This window comes from Schistocerca piceifrons, chromosome 2 (genome assembly GCF_021461385.2).
Source record: "Schistocerca piceifrons isolate TAMUIC-IGC-003096 chromosome 2, iqSchPice1.1, whole genome shotgun sequence".
In the NCBI taxonomy this organism is placed as follows: domain Eukaryota; kingdom Metazoa; phylum Arthropoda; class Insecta; order Orthoptera; family Acrididae; genus Schistocerca; species Schistocerca piceifrons.
In genome coordinates, this window is record NC_060139.1 from 355,075,612 (window position 1) to 355,093,557 (window position 17,946).

The 17,946-nt window shown below is 41.6% G+C and overlaps 1 protein-coding gene across 2 annotated transcripts in view; it reads left to right on the forward strand.

Moving 5' to 3' along the window:
- The window catches only part of LOC124776302 (ATP-binding cassette sub-family C member 4-like), a 380,895-nt gene that overhangs the window by 287,650 nt on the left and 75,299 nt on the right, over positions 1-17,946 (forward strand). The window lies entirely within an intron of this gene.

The following is a 17,946-nucleotide window of genomic DNA, read 5'->3' on the forward strand; positions in this document are numbered from 1 at the left end:
TCTAGCCGTAACTCTGTTTACTGCTTCTCTAAACTCTCTCTGCATTTCGTCTATTCGGCTTGCCCACATTGCAATTGGCTCTCCCTGTCCTTGTCTTGCTTGGAAGATCTTACATGCGTAGTAGCCTATGGTACGCTCACTCGCATATTTTTCTTCCAGAACGCGTTTCACCTCCTGCCGCGTCCCTGTGCGTTCGCGCACTTGCAGTCTCGATCTGGCCTCACCGGTTATTTTTGCATTAATGAACTTCAGTTACGTTTCGTGTTCCTCTGGCTTTACTAGTTCAAATGCCGCATCTACATTTTCAATAAATTTCCTTAAATCCTGTTTATTCCCCTTCGAACACTTTTGAAACAATACATAAGGCTTCCTTCACTGAGATCTTACTGTTGGTGGAGGATAACGGAACTTCGTTAGTCTGGGGCATCTTAACTATGTTAACGCTTTACAGTATAAAGATATAATATTCTTAAGACAATTTTATAAGTACCGCTTTTCTTGTGGTGCGCCGTCTGTTATGTTTATCCGCTTTGTCCCGCGCTGCTCTGCGCTGTCTTTGTGCCCGCGCTGTTCCGCGCTGCTGGGCTGTGCCGACCCCGTCGCTCTCCTCGGCTGCCGCTGCTACGGCTGCTGCCGTGTCAGCAGCTGCTCGGCCCGGACCCTCGGTCTCGAACTCTGGCTGCTTAGGCACCCCAGTGCCTTGTTGCTCTGCATTGCGCTGCCGCTGTCCTGCGTTGCCCTGCACCCGCGAGGACTACCTTTCTGGACTCTGCCGTAGTGGGGCCACTAACATAGGAAGTTGCGAGTCAGCTTCCTGCCAATTGCCATAGTCGCTGTAGCAAAATCTACTGGCTCCTACCTCCTATTTGCCAATGTGGCTTTGTGGTACCCAACACCTGGCCCAAAAAGTTTTATATGTGTCGCGTCCCAAGGGCGGGTATTGCAAGGTATTGAGCGACACGGTTCGTGAAAGGGATTTATCCGATTGATCTTAGTGAGAGGGAGACTTTTTGATCTGGCTAAGAGGTGGAAATCCCTGGTGTGAAGGTACAAGGCTAAGAAGCGTTAACAAGTTGCAGTTTATTCCGATGAATTACAGCTCACCCTAACTGCATGGTGATTGCATTCACAGGAAGGCCAAGTCTTATACGGAGACGGTGACTGATTCCACCGTTTCGACTGCCCACTAGAAGCTCTGTTATACTTCCTAGTGCCCTACGTCAGCGTCCCCGGCTATGCCCTAATGCTCTTCATCGACTATCTCCGGCTGCCTACCTACAGCCCGTTCCTCAGCCCAAGTCGGCTGCTGCTATCCCGCTGACTACTGTTGCTACGTGGAGCCTAACATCGAGAGACGCCGTAGCGGCGTTTTCCGGAGTTTTGTTAGCTCTCCCCCTCCGACACCGCCAGCGCTTGGCATGTCGTAGTCGAAGGCTACTTACCTTTATTTGGTAACACTTAAGTATTATTGTTGTTATTGTTCCTCAGACGCTGGGTGGAGGGATAGAGGAGCTTCTCCCAATACGGTCACACACTGCGTCCTGGGCCCTTCATTGGCTCCTCATGACGTAGTGCGGTCCCACCAAGGGCCCTCTTTCTTTGTCTCTCCCATCCCAGAGTTCTCTGTCTAACCAGAAGTTTTCCGTTGATATTTTTAATTTCTTACTTCTCATGAGGAGAAAGAAATCTGGCGTTCTACGGATCGGAGCGTGGAATGCCAGATCTCTTAATCGGGCAGGTAGGTTAGAAAATTTAAAAAGGGAAATGGATAGGTTGAAGTTAGATATAGCGGGAATTAGTGAAGTTCGGTGGCAGGAGGAACAAGACTTCTGGTCAGGTGACTACAGGGTTATAAACACAAAATCAAATAGGGGTAATGCAGGAGTAGGTTTAATAATGAATAGGAAAATAGGAATGCGGGTAAGCTACTACAAACAGCATAGTGAACGCATTATTGTGGCCAAGATAGATACGAAGCCCACACCTACTACAGTAGTACAAGTTTATGTGCCAACTAGCTCTGCAGATGACGGAGAAATTGAAGAAATGTATGATGAAATAAAAGAAAGTATTCAGATTGTGAAGGGAGACGAAAATTTAATAGTCATGGGTGACTGGAATTCGAGTGTAGGAAAAGGGAGAGAAGGAAACATAATAGGTGAATATGGATTGGGGCTAAGAAATGAAAGAGGAAGTCGCCTGGTAGAATTTTGCACAGAGTACAACAAAATCATAGCTAACACTTGGTTTAAGAATCATGAAAGAAGGTTGTATACATGGAAGAACCCTGGAGATACTAAAAGGTATCAGATAGATTATATAATGGTAAGACAGAGATTTAGGAACCAGGTTTTAAATTGTAAGACATTTCCAGGGGCAGATGTGGACTCTGACTACAATCTATTGGTTATGACCTGTAGATTAAAACTGAAGAAACTGCAAAAATTTGGGAATTTAAGGAGATGGGACCTGGATAAACTGAAAGAACCAGAGGCTGTACAGAGTTTCAGGGAGAGCATAAGGGAACAATTGACAGGCATGGGGGAAAGAAATACAGTAGAAGAAGAATGGGTAGCTTTGAGGGTGAAGTAGCCAAGGCAGCAGAGGATCAAGTAGGTAAAAAGACGAGGGCTAGTAGACATCCTTGGGTAACAGAAGAAATATTGAATTTAATTGATGAAAGGAGAGAATATAAAAATGCAGTAAATGAAGCAGGCAAAAAGGAATACAAACGTCTCAAAAATGAGATCGACAGGAAGTGCAAAATGGCTAAGCAGGGATGGCTAGAGGACAAATGTAAGGATGTAGAGGCCTATCTCACTAGGGGTAAGATAGATACTGCCTACAGGAAAATTAAAGAGACCTTTGGAGATAAGAGAACGACTTGTATGAATAACAAGAGCTCAGATGGAAACCCAGTTCTAAGCAAAGAAGGGAAAGCAGAAAGGTGGAAGGAGTATATAGAGGGTCTATACAAGGGCGATGTACTTGAGGACAATATTATGAAAATGGAAGAGGATGTAGATGAAGATGAAATGGGAGATATGATACTGCGTGAAGAGTTTGACAGAGCACTGAAAGACCTGAGTCGAAACAAGGCCCCCGGAGTAGACAACATTCCATTGGAACTACTGACGGCCTTGGGAGAGCCAGTCCTGACAAAACTCTACCATCTGGTGAGCAAGATGTATGAAACAGGCGAAATCCCTCAGACTTCAAGAAGAATATAATAATTCCAATCCCAAAGAAAGCAGGTGTTGACAGATGTGAAAATTACCGAACTATCAGTTTAATAAGTCACAGCTGCAAAATACTAACACGAATTCTTTACACACGAATGGAAAAACTAGTAGAAGCCAACCTAGGGGAAGATCAGTTTGGATTCCGTAGAAACACTAGAACACGTGAGGCAATACTGACCTTACGACTTATCTTAGAAGAAAGAGTAAGGAAAGGAAAACCTACGTTTCTAGCATTTGTAGACTTAGAGAAAGCTTTTGATAACGTTGACTGGAATACTCTCTTTCAAATTCTGAAGGTGGCAGGGGTAAAATACAGGGGGCGAAAGGCTATTTACAATTTGTATAGAAACCAGATGGCAGTTATACGAGTCGAGGGACATGAAAGGGAAGCAGTGGTTGGGAAGGGAGTAAGACAGGGTTGTAGACTCTCCCCGATGTTGTTCAATCTGTATATTGAGCAAGCAGAAAAGGAAACAAAAGAAAAATTCGGAGTAGGTATTAAAATTCATGGAGAAGAAATAAAAACTTTGAGGTTCGCCGATGACATTGTAATTCTGTCAGAGACAGCAAAGGACTTGGAAGAGCAGTTGAATGGAATGGACAGTGTCTTGAAAGGAGGATATAAGATGAACATCAACAAAAGCAAAAAAAGGATAATGGAATGTAGTCTAATTAAGTCGGGTGATGCTGAGGGAATTAGATTAGGAAATGAGACACTTAAAGTAGTAAAGGAGTTTTGATATTTGGGGAGCAAAATAACTGATGATGGTCGAAGTAGAGAGGATATCAAATGTAGACTGGCAATGGCAAGGAAAGCGTTTCTGAAGAAGAGAAATTTGTTAACATCGAGTATAGATTTAAGTGTCAGGAAGTCATTTCTGAAAGTATTTGTATGGAGTGTAGCCATGTATGGAAGTGAAACATGGACGATAAATAGTTTGGACAAGAAGAGAATAGAAGCTTTCGAAATGTGGTGCTACAGAAGAATGCTGAAGATTAGATGGGTAGATCACATAACTAATGAGGAAGTATTGAATAGGATTGGGGAGAAGAGAAGTTTGTGGCACAACTTGACCAGAAGAAGGTATCGGTTGGTAGGACATGTTCTGAGGCATCAAGGGATCACCAATTTAGTATTGGAGAGCAGCGTGGAGGGTAAAAATCGTAGGGGGAGACCAAGAGATGAATACACAAAGCAGATTCAGAAGGATGTAGGTTGCAGTAGGTACTGGGAGATGAAAAAGCTTGACGCTAAGAGGTAGTCATTTGACACATTAGACAAAACCGGCAAGTTAGCTGACAGAGGAAACACGAATGAACTTTCGGGTAGAAAAAATGTAGGTAAATGGGTGTGAACACTAAGTGACTTAGCCATGGTGGCGTGAATGGTTATTAGTGGCGTGAAAGGGTATTAGTGGCGTGATAACGTTACAGTAGGAACGATTTGCCAGAAATTCACTGTTTGGAGATTTCTATCTGGTACGTCTGCAATTGGAAACTGTGTTTATAGCAATAAAGGCTTAACATCGTAGGTTGGTTCACTGCATACAAAATATTTGTATTAATGGTCCTGAACGAGGGATCCATTAGGCGAACGACAGTTCGCGGGCAGGGTGGTGTTTGGCGCTTCCCAAGAAAGATTAATCTCACACCCCACAGGGTGGTTTCGGAGGGCGATCTCGCGGCACATGAAATTATAAACATATATACATTCATTTAACTGACTTCGGGACATTGTGGTATGCCTTTGACCGTCCACACTATTGACGAGGATGTTTGCCGTATTCCAGCATACATATTGTCGGGTGGCTGGCCACACAACAGGAAACACATGTATTCTGTAGCACTAGAATTGACAATAGGAACAAGCGAGGGGTGTATACGGAATTCTATAGTGTTGGCACGTTTGGATAACTGGGTTCTAGCTATAGCATAATAGTCAGGCAACGTAGTTTCATGTATGGGCAATACTAGGTGCATTGATTGAGGTAAGTCGGTGGTAACATTCTGTAATCCTTGAACAAATTATTTAGGCGGTAAGTGTTCTGAACTTGGTCGTCCTCGAATCCCTAATTGGATTGTGTGACGTAAGTTAACGAACAACAGTTGGGCGGTCTGTATATTATGTGACAGAGTTTGTACGGCCTCAGAAGTTGCAAGGTTGAGGGTGAGCTTGTGGCACAGACGACAGCAAACCGTTTCCGATAGAGACGAACCGAGGTTCGTGTATCACAAGGGTGGTACGAGAAGAAGGAGCGGTTTTATTCTCTTGTAAGAACACTGCGGTTTCACAGTTCCTTACCCCAGTATTCAGTGATAACGCATAGCACTTGTAATAACTGGAGTGGATACAAGACTAAAAAACGTTAAGAGGTATCGCCACATGGGTTTGGCGATCTTTACTAGAGGATCAGGACATTTATATTTTATTTGTTTATTGCAAATTTAAAGACCTATTACCTAATATTTTAAAAGAGATCTTACCTAGTAAGGTTCTAGTTTGTAATCTTTTTATAGTTTTTGTTTTTATCTCCAACATCTGACACGGAGGGAATACTTTTTACAGACAACAATATAAGAAAAATTTCGTTGTTCTAAGAAGAATGCGTTTACGAAACAAATAGAGAGAGTCTGTCTCGCCCTGTGTAGGTGGAAGATTGAAATTTCGTTAAAATATATCGCCACAACGGGGAAAAAAAAAGAAATGCCTGTCAAGAATCATCCCGTGGTGCCCTAGCCATCTCCTCCACCCACTATAAACACTATACAGCAACTTTTAGTATACTGATTTAATATTTTTAACCAATTTTGGTATTTAGATGCAGTTAATGTTACCCTCTATGAGGATTTAAGGAAATTGACCTAGTAATACCTAATGGTTTTGGCTTATCGAACTTAATATCAATGTTACTTATGGACATAGAAAGTGACAGATCCAGTTTAGAAAATGTTTTAGCTAATCACGTTTACCCAAATGAAATAGAATACGGTCGCCAGTCTAGTTAGGCATAGAAATATGAAACATTTCTGTTAAATAAACAGTAAATAGTTTTGATAGGAAAAATACAACCTATACTTCTTTGCAACGAACCCTTTTACAAGCAGGCAAGTAGTATAGTGGATATAACCAGTTTCAGTAGCAAATGCAAGTTCTTACAAACACATTCGACACTTTAGCACTCATCAACAGTAAATATTTTACCTGGGATAAGTTATTTAATTAACAATAAAACTGGAAAGCAATGTCAAACTAAAATTTCACAGGGTCTAACATTCTGCTTGGTATCTATTTGTTCTAAGTCGTGTCTCCCTACCACTTTCGAGCAACGACACTCTGAGCGTGTTTTTTAGGGAATTGACTAGCTTGAAACTGGGACCTGTTGCTGGTAAGATGCCAGACCACACACGACATGTAGAGTTCAGTGAGACTAGCGATGATATATTCAAATACTTAATGATTTCAGCGTCAGCTACACTGCACTCACTGCAATAGAATCTTAATACTAACTAAATTTAGTGGAAGGGGTTCAAGGCTTTCCTATTTGTAGTTAGCTGGTAAAATAACGTCGAAATAGCAGTTAAGACTACCATTGGAATTTTTATTCTACTCACAAAACATTGTTTATAAGTTCTGCTGTTGATAAAAGGAAATATTTTAGTACAGGATGATAAAAACCAACTGCATTCAACGAAAATGTGAACGAATATTCCCTGAATGGGTTTCCAAGTTCTATAATGGATCGAAGGATGACCTATGCCATATCACATCTATAATCTAGGTTTAAATTAAGTTTCATAAAAGAGGAAACTATCAAAAATGGTCTACAGTGACCCTCAAATATCTTTAATTACTTATTTAATTTGTCATAAATTACAGTGGCTTCTCAATAATTATATAGCCTTATGTGCTCTTATGCAGTGGTTAGGCAGCGTCAGGGGCGGCTGGCGGTGCAGCTCCACACACCTCACCATCTCGGTAGCAACTCTCTCGAACTTATCCTTACTACTGTTTACTGAAGTTGGTTTAAGAAAAAGGTATCTGGCTGTGTTTTCAACTGACCAATCAGCGTCTCAATGTTAACCTTAAGCTCTGCCTACAAAAATTCTGTCTATCGAATGAGAAACGCTATACTTTTCGTGGTGGGGCATTGTTCTTAATGTTTGCTATGTAACAGAGACACGTATAGTCTCACGCTAATACTTGCACCTGGTGTGGCCCTTTTAGTGTTATCGTAAGATCTATACTGTTCTTCTGAGGGGCTCTATTTTTAACATGGGCTGGGGGATGGACATCTTGGCGGTCGGCCAGCGATGCGGGTGTCCCATTGTCCCACTCTTATCGTAAGGCCTTCTAGCCTACACGGCTCTGCTTTCGGCTTCTGTTCTCGTTTCTTCCCTCGGAAATGCGTCTGTTTCACGGTGGGATGGTATGAAATGCATTTAGACGTTCTTGTGTTAGTCTGTGGTATTCCATTTGCTCACTCATTGATGGTATTACTTTGGTTAATTTAATGTCAGGATTTATTCAGAGCTGTGTGACATATTGCCGGATTTTCTATCATGTCAGGGTTTTCATGGAAGGTGTTGGTTTTGCCTGACACCTTACAATAAGAGTGCATTGGGTGTAAACAGGTATTGGAGATGTCAAGAGGCGACAAGCGGGATTACGTGTGACATTATGCTTGTTGCGTTGTGGCCCTGTGTTCTGTTTAAAGTTATTCATTGTAAAAGGAACTATAAATTTCTTTGTAACACTATTGAGACTACCCTCAGGTTGGCAGTTGCCATGCGGCGATCTGTTGAGAGTCGGCTCCTGCTTGGGAGACTCATGGACAGGTGTTACTGTCTGTGCGTTATTCTGCAAAACCCGGTAATTAAAAAAGAATAGGATGTAACATGCGACATATCCGAAAGCGCGGAAGTTGAGCAATCCAGTGTATTGCGCATTTACGCTGGGTTGCATCTCGTGTACGTGTCGGTATGGTCACACGCTCGCAACTCTCCATTGGGAGTAGAATATAAGTTACGGCCGACATCTTTTCTAGTGAGTTGTAGCGCCGCCTCAGACATTAACTTTGTCGCATAAGTATTCGCGAGTACGAACTATTTCGAACACCATGGACTTCACTTTCGCAGCCATAGGACTGGCCAGGATAGCGCATGCCACCCGTAGCTTGGCCGTAATGGAAAAATTAAGTTATCCCTGGGAGCTAATAACATAAATTAAAATTTTCCTACTGACTGGCTCATCCTTTACACATACTATAAAATTTTGAACACACAAATTAACAATTTAATGCACATGCAAGCATCCTCACTTTAACTGTTTTCAGGAACGAACTGGTAGCTCGCTGGCGGTGCAGTTTTACACCACGTGGGTGATCAACACCAACAACATCTTTTTTTGTAGTCATCCCACTGTTCATTCTTGTTTGTCAACCTATAAAATTATTCACACACGCAAGCTATTATACACCAATTAGTTAGGACATGGAGCCTAGTCTAGGTTGTCGCTTTCAAGTGGGAGTAGTCATGAATCAACAAATCCGTGCACAAAATTTATGTATTTTCCAAAAAGTCATGTCACACGCTTAGATCCTTAAGTGACTCACACAAAACACATGCATATCCTAGCAGGTTTCACATGGAATCATCGTCTAAATTTCTCATCAGCGGTGATGACCACGTGTTAAGCTAACTAGGCAGGATGACACCGAATGTTACTTTAGCAAAACCAGTAAGAAATTTAAAATTGCAAAACGCTACTGCTAAAAGAGGAACTATATCATTCTCGATCTGCTGCTCTCGTGTGCTGAACTGATTGCATAACTACAAATGGATAACGTGAGTCCCCATACTGTTGTTATGAATTCGATCGTAGATCAATACTTGAGACAAGCTAGAGTATAAAGACGATTGCTGCTAGTTTCATTCTCAGTAATTTAAGTTGTGTTCTTAGATTCGTATCTGACCACTCTCTCGGAAATCGCTGCGTATTCACAAAAAAATTGGTGAATTGTTTGTGACAGGAGAAAGTGTATATATTCATTGTCAGTTGTTTCACGCACAGCATCTTTCATTTCTTAAACATATGGAAGTCACGAAATCGGACATACTCGTTACCGAGAAAGCGCAATCTTACGTGTAAATGACAACAAATATTTCAGAAAAATGCTTAACTTTGACGATTAACGAAGTCTCGAATTCTTTTTCCACTTCGAAAGAAACAAAAAAATCTCTTGGCGGAAAGCGGATTGTGGAACAGCAGCTAAGTTTAGGCTTGAGGCATTCAAAAATTGGAATAATAACAAAACTGAATATATGCACAACACCTTTCCAACTGTAAGAAAAGAAACATGTAAATTAATCCGACGAACTAAAGGAAACTACGAAAATGCCCAACTTTTAGAAATCGAAAACGACTTCCAAAAGAACAACACAAGAAACTTTTATAAAACATTCAATACAAAACTAACCGGTTCCCAACCTAAAAGTCTTTGCTTCAAAAATGAAAATGGCAGTTTGGCTCCTGACAACCAGGAAAATCGTAAGATACTTTAAACTTCCTGATAGATTAAAACTGTGTCCCGGAAACAGTTTGCCTTTCGCAGGCAAGTGCTCTACCAGCTTTTTCCTTTAAGATAATGACAAAGCAAATAAAAAGCTATGTTGTTCTAAAAATAAATGACGGTCTTCTTAATAAATCAAAAAAAATTCTTGAAAACTTAAATAATTATACTTTTTCAACATCATTTTTTTTCAGCTCATGTATCAAACAATTTTTTTTATTTGTGTAGATAACATAGGATGCCCTCCAGGCGAAAAAAAAAAAGATTTATAATTAGCATCGATAACAAACAAAACATAAAGAGAATTACAGAACAGAACAAACAAAATGGCATCCGCGTCCCGCCAACTTGTGGATAGAAACACTCTGAATCCCAAGGTAGTCAGGCACGTTCCAGGGACATCTTCGCGAAGAATATAGCATTTTGCCGGTACATTGGACCGAGTCCTTCTAGTACACAATTACACTGAAATCTGCTTCTCATACCTGGGACACGTCAGCTGCAGGGGGAATCGAAGAAGGCACTATCCAAAAAGTTGGCTGTCGCGTCCCAAGCGTGGGTTTTCCAAGGGATTGAGCGACACGGTTCGTGAAAAGGATTTAGCCGGTTGATCTTAGTGAGAGGGAGACTTCGATCTGGTTAAGATGTGCTAGGAAGTGGGTGGCATTAAACTCTTTTGAACGTTACACAAGTCCTATCTTATTCAGAAAGGAAAACAGGTCACCCTAACTGCGTAGTGATTGTACCTGCAGAATGGCCAAGTCTATTACAGAGACGGTGACTAACTTCACCGTTCCGACTGCCTGATAGAAGCTCTTCAGTATTCACTGTCCACACTACCACCCTACGTCAGAGTCCCGCGGCTATGACCTAAACGCCCATCAGCGACTATCTCCGGCTGCTTGCCTACAGCCCGTTCCTCAGCCCGAGTCGGCTGCTGCTATCCACGCTGACTTATGTAGCGTGCTCCCGAGTTTTGTTAGCTTTCCCCCTTCGACCCCGCCAGCGCTTGGCATGACGTAGCGTCGGAGGTAACTGGTCCTTATTTGATATTGTTTAAGTATTAATTTCATCATTTTTCTTCAAGGCTGGGTGGAGGAATAAAGGTGCGTCTCCCTATATGGTGACGCACTGTATCCTGAGTCCCTCATTGGCCACTCATGACGTAGTGCTGTCCCCACCAAGGGCCCTGTTTTTTTCTCTCTCCGCTCCCAGAGCTCTCCCTCTAACCAGAAGTGCTCTCTGTTGATACGCCTAATTGACTGCTTATCACGGTTCCCCTACACAGAGCTTCTTTTGTCTGTTTATAACTTGGGGTCTGCTTACTTCCTTATCACGGGCCGCTGCCCGACAGTTTTCCGCCTCGGCTGCTCAGCTGCGTCGTGTTTCTTTATGACCCCTATGCCACGCTCGGCGTCCAGCTTTACATTTTAACTCACTTAATGTTTACGTACTATTTCCGTCGTACTGCCTGAGATCGATTGTAATTAGACTTGGCTTTTTCCTGCGATTACAACACCTCCCTTGCCAAAGAAACTGGCGTTACTCCTCAGAGTAGCGTCAGTTGTGACTTTCTTTTCTTTTTCTTTTTATTACGTGCATTACAGATTTTACATTCGTTTGTTACATCAGCACTTGACATGTTATATTTTCATTACACCCTTGGTAAACTCAAGTCCATTAAAACTTAGGCAAAAGACAGTTAATTATACATGGATAACAAACATTATTACATAAAATTATATCAAAATACAGTTTCATTAAACATTGATACATACAATTATACGTTTTCATTAAACATTGGTAACTGCAATTACATTTCAAATATAACTTCATTAAGCATGGACAGGAACAATGATAGAGTGACATTAAACATTTTATAAGAACTTTTACTTTAATTTTTTTGAATTACACTTTTGGTATACATATTTACTTTTAATTAACGTCTGTTTCTGAACAAGACTGCCTCTTCTTGGCCTTTTCCACACCTTTCATATATTACTACATTTTCAGTCCCTTTATTGCTTTGTCTTCTAGCTAAACTAGGTTGTGGGTATTGGTTTACAATGGTGTCTCTTATGCATACTTTACTACAACAATCACTTTCTTCAAAATATTTCCGTATACTCTTAAAACAGTCTTGGCAACATCTGCATTGTTTGCAACAGCATGTTATTGTAATAAGGATAAGCCGGCCGGAGTGGCCGAGCGGTTCTAGGCGCTACAGTCTGGAACCGTACGACCGCTACGGTCGCAGGTTCGAATCCTGCCTCGGGCATGGATGTGTGTTATGTCCTTAGGTTAGTTAGGTTTAAGTAGTTCTAAGTTCTAGGGAACTTATGACCTCAGAAGTTGAGTCCCATAGTGCTCAGAGCCATTTTTTTGTAATAAGGAAAATTATTGCTACTGTCACATTCGTGGTTACGGAATAGTGTGTGAAATGCCTGGAATATTTCAGTTCTTCCTCCTGTCTCTCTGCCATTCTTTGGACATCAACGAATCTTTTCCTTGCGATTTTTAAATCGCCTAACTGCGTTACTACATGGTCCAATGGTAAATCTAACGTTAACATTGAGACAATTCGCGTTTCTTCATTTACAACGAAACAATCGAATTCTAGATTAATCCCCGGTATTATGTCCTTCTTTGTTACATTACTGTGAATTACTCTGACTGTTTCTATGAACCCTCTGTTTCCATATCCCTTACATTTACTATAGAAACTCATGTTGTCTACCCCTTTCATTATTAGGTTCTTTGGTGTTTCCATATACTACCGTTAAGCCTTCTTCCTTAGGAGCTTCGTATAGCCAGCCATTCATTACTTTTAGATGTGTCCAAAGGCTCTGACTCAGTGCGACCACTTTTCGCACACAATCTTCCGCAATTTCTCATATCGGTTGCAACGACCTGGCTTCACACTTTTCGTCAAATTCTGATAGCAAGTCAAATGACTGTCTGCACAGTCGCCTATTCTTATTTAGTTCTCTGCATTTTAGTTGATCTGCGGAAAGTTTCGCGTATTTCCGTTTGGATTCATCTATTACTAAGAATTCTTTTTCTGGCTTTATGTACACGTATCTCAAAATGGTTCAAATGGCTCTGAGCACTATGGGACTCATCTTCTGTCATTAGTCCCCTAGAACTTAGAACTAGTTAAACCTAACTAACCTAAGGACACCACACACATCCATGCCCGAGGCAGGATTCGAACCTGCGGCCGGAGCGGTCTCGCGGTTCCAGACTGCAGCGCCTAGAACCGCACGGCCACTTTGGCCGGCACACGTATCTCCCTTTCATCTCTGGGATCTCTTTAGGTAATGGAAGTACTCTATACAGGTTGAAATTATTATTATCTATCAAAGGAATGTTAATTACATACTCTAGTACTCTACCCGAGATGAAGGCATCTAAATCAATTACTCTTAATAATAGGTAACCTGAGGATTCAGCTAGAGGAACAGGAAAATTTACATCTTTTAGTTCATCCCGTATTAAACTTTAGTATTTTACAATTTGGACTGGGTTGATGATGCGAGGCTGCAGTTTTCCCTTTTGAGCATTTACAATAGCGTTTATCATTTGTTTGTATTCCTCCTCAATTTAGCCAAACACGGTCTCTAATTGTAATACCTGTTCTGTCACTGTGGCAAAGGACGCTACACGTTTGAAACTGTTTCTTTTACATATTCTCTCATGAACCGCTCTAATCTTTGCATGCCTATTTCTAAATCATGTTCGTTTGATTCTAACGTATACATTGTCCTGTTCACTCCCTTACCACTGCCACCTGTTTCTTAGTTAACCTCAGCAACCCATCTGAGTTTCTCTCCATAGCGTCTGTTCTTTCTTTATAGTGTGCTGCGTCTGCTTCTTCCCATGTCCCGAACAATATTTTACTCACCTGCCCAACGAAGTTGAATACTCCTCTCTTCCTTCTGGTTTCATGTTTTGTGAGGTGTACTACTCGTTGCAAACCCGTGAACTTTTCCACGTGATGTGTTACTTGTTGATCTAGTAACCTACACTCTACTAATCCCACGTTTAGTTGTTTTAGTGTTTCCCGGCACCTTTGTACTGCTGCCATACCATACCTTTCCGGCTTCTGAAACCTCTCTGTTATTGCATGTAGATTCACATACGTAATAATTCTCCATGTAGTACTATGTATTTCTACTTGTCCTATATTATCATAATATAATCCTGATGAGCTTGGAAACTATGTCACTTGGAAATCGTTCGTTGCATACTCTGATGCAGTGATGTTGTATGTTGCTACGACTATGATGGGTTGCACAACTTGCCACTTGAGTGCCATACCTGAAACTTAAAAGAACTGTTTCAACCTATTGGCATGTACTTTTGTTTCCTTATTTCTCTTAGTTTTTATTACTGCATTAGGACCACTTTTAATACTTCAAATGGACCTCTCAATTGCGAATCTAATTTCCGACATCTACCACGTCTCACCGACTCATCGTGCAGTAACACTTTATCTCCTACCTTGAATTCTTTTGGATTATGCTTCATGTCATATTGTCCTTTAATGTTTTTCTTACTCCTTATAATCGAGTCTCTAGCCACTCTGTGGGCGTCCTGCATTCTCGCTCTTAGCCTATTTACATACGATTCATAATCGTGACTTACCTTTGTGTTTTCTGCTGCAGTAGTTCTCGTATGTTGACCTTTCTTTCATATAATAGCTGGAATGGTGTATAACCTGTGCTGCTATGTTGTGTAGTGTTGAACACAAAAATTGCATATGGCACCCATGTGTCCCACGAACTTTGATCGCCTGTTACAACGTGTTTGAGATACTATGACTTCTTTCTAGTGCACCATTTGATTGTGGGTGGTAAGCTGTGGTATGTGTACGCTTAACCTTCAAAAATTTACACATACTTTTAAAAACGTCACTCACAAAATTCCTACCTTGATCCGTTAACAAAACTGGTGGTATTCCATGTCTTAATACAATGTTTTCCACAAACGCTTTAGCTACCGTTTCGGCGTCTTGTTTTTCAATTGGAACTGCTAAGGTAAGCTTACTTAAATCGCCCTGAAATGTTAACATGTACCTTTTTCCTGTACTGGATACATCTAGAGGACCCACTATATCCTACGCGCAGTTTTCAAATACTGTTTCTGTTGTGTCTGTAATTTCTAATGGCATCCTTGTTTTCATGTGTGTTTTTATTCTTTTGACATGACAGACATTTCCTAATGTAATTTTAAATGTCACGCTTCACTCCGCGCCACTGCTTGTACGCCTTGATTCTTTAGAGTGTCCTGTGCATTCCCTGGTGCCCTCCCAAGGGATTATCATGCATCTCTTTAGTTTATTCTCCTTTTCCTCAGGACTAATTTCCTCTTCGCTATCCTTTTCCTGCCCTATTTCAGCCGACGCTTGCGCTTGTCGCACGTTTACGGAACTTTGTTCCCCACTTGCATGTGCTACAGAGATCTTCTCTGTCTCCATATTCTGCTTCACATCTATCTCTTCCTTCCCTTCACGCCTTATTCTGCTCAGCGCATCCGCATTACTATTTAGCTTTCCTGGCTTGTATATTACCTCATAAACATACTCTTCGAGCTTCAGTCTCCACTTCAGGAGTCTCGAACTCGGATCTTTGACACTAAATATCCACGTTAGTGGCTTATGGTCTGTCACCACAGTGAATTTTCGGCCATATACATACGGTCTAAACTGTTTTACCGCATACACTGTAGCCAAACACTCTTTTTCCGTTGTACTATAGTTTTGCTCTGCTTTGTTTAGTGCTCTGGATGCATATGCAAAGGGCAAGTCTTCGCCAATCTTCTTCCCTTGTGATAACACGGCGCCCAATGCTGCGTTACTCGCGTCCGTTGTGATTGTAAACGGTTTCCTAAAGCCAAGGTACTGAAGTAAAGAAGGATTTATTAATTTCTCTTTCAGCTCTTCGAACGCATTGTTCAGTCGTTCTCCCCATTGGTACTCTACTCCTTTTTTTAAGAGCTCATGGAGAGGTTTCGCAATTTTGCTGAAATTTGCAATGAAACGTCGGTAATGCCCTATCAATCCTAGAAACCCTTTTAGTTCTTTCATTGTTTTCGGCTATGCAAAGAACTTCACCTTCTCCACCTTTACCATATGCGGTGATATTCCCTCGTCAGTGATACAATGACCTAGGAAGATTACCTCCTTCCTCAGGAATTTACATTTGTCTGGTTGCAGCTTCAAATTGTCCTCTCGCAACGTGTTAAATATTTCCCGGAGATTTTCATTATGTTCCTGAAGGATTTTCCCATAGCATACTATGTCATCAAAATATGCAAAACATTTCACGCCTTGCAAATCTACCAAGACTGTATTCATCAGTCTCTGCAAACATGCTTGGACTCCCTTCACTTCCATCGGCATTCTACTATATTCATAATGTTGATAGTTCCAACTGAACGCAGTCTTTTCTCTGTCCTTCTCATCCGTCAGTATATGATGGTATTCGCGTGCAAGATCAAGCGTCGAGAAGTATTTTGCTTACCCTAGCTGGTCCAAAATATTGGAGATATTCGGTAGTGGAAACGCATCGCCTACAGTGATGTCATTTAATTGTCTGCAGTGATGTCATTTAATTGTCTGTAGTCCACTACGATTCTCCATTTCTGCTTCCCACTGGCGTCTAACTTCTTAGGAACCAATAGCAACGGTGCGTACCAGGCGCTCGTACTTCCGACAATTATGTCATCTTTTAACATCTGTTCTATTTGCTCCTTTAGCACTTACTTTTGCGTTTCAGGGATCCTTCACGGTCTAGCATTTACTACCTTCCCCGCATGTTCCGGCGCTCTACTAGAGCGCTTTTCTCTTCGGGGTTCAAGTGATCCACTCTTAACTGCCTTCGCAACAGACTAGCACGACTTTCCGTCTTTCCTAAGATGTCCGTGTTACCTTTTACTTCGCGCACTTTTGTGATCCTTTCTGACATTTCCTAACTGAACTCTGTCCTCTGACACGTTCAATGCACTCACTATGCATTTACCATTTCGCACTTTTACTAAAGATTCGGGTACATCCACCCCTTGTGCAATATCCTGCCTTGGAATAATCATCGCTTTTTCGATTCCCCGTGGTACATTTCCTTCCACCTTCATAACATTATTTTTTCCTCTTGGGGCCCTATTTACCCGCCTACTGCTGAATCTGATTCGATCTCATATCTCTTTGGTTCCTCCTTTACTATTAAGGATATATCTCGCCCTTTCAGTCTTATTACTTTACCTGCGTAATCTAACTGGCTCTGTGCTCTGTCAAGAAATTTCTGCCTATCAACCCGTCGTACGGAATATCTAGTCCTCTCCCATACACATGAAATTTCTGTCCTACTTTCTCTGTACCGTCCACACTTAAGTGTATCTGTACCGTGCCTATTGTGCTAACGGCTTCACTGGGCACGCCTTTTAGCCGAAGCGTTTCTGCTTCATTGATCCTAAGTGTACTTTTTACCAGGATACCTGTTCTCTTGAGCAAACACAACTGTGCTCCATTGTCTATTAATAACTTCAAATACTTCTTTAACTCTATACAATACAATATTAAAACATCATTCTCTGTTGCACAGTCGATTACCTTAACTGTGGGCTTACCTATCACAAGAAGGCCCGACTGTGCGGCTTTGCCGCCTCTTTGTTTCCCTGCACCAGTTTGCCGGTTTTGCTAAATACTGGCACCCTGCTTTTTCTCCAGGCGTGCCAGGGCCCTTCATGACAATGTTTAGCGTAGTGGTCCTGCCGCTTACACTTGAAGTTAGCTGGTAAATTATATTGTGGCACCACCACTCCTGTGACCCTCCATCGGTTTCTCAATGGTTTCCTTTTCAAATCCTTTACATCTATCAGATGAATTTTCCTTAACCTTACCCGATGTGCAAGTGGCAGTGGGCGTGAAAGAACCATTGGGAAGATTTTAAGTAATAAATCTTTTATTGGCCACTTTTGCCTTCTAAAGGGTCACATAGGGAGGCGAGAGTGAGCCATAGCTTAGTCTGGGGCGAACCGTAGTTCGCACAGTTAAGGAAAAGCGGTGTCTGGAAATACAAAGTCAGCAGTGCTGCAGCACCGAGAATGGCAGGAGATGTTGACTGCTACATGGTGCA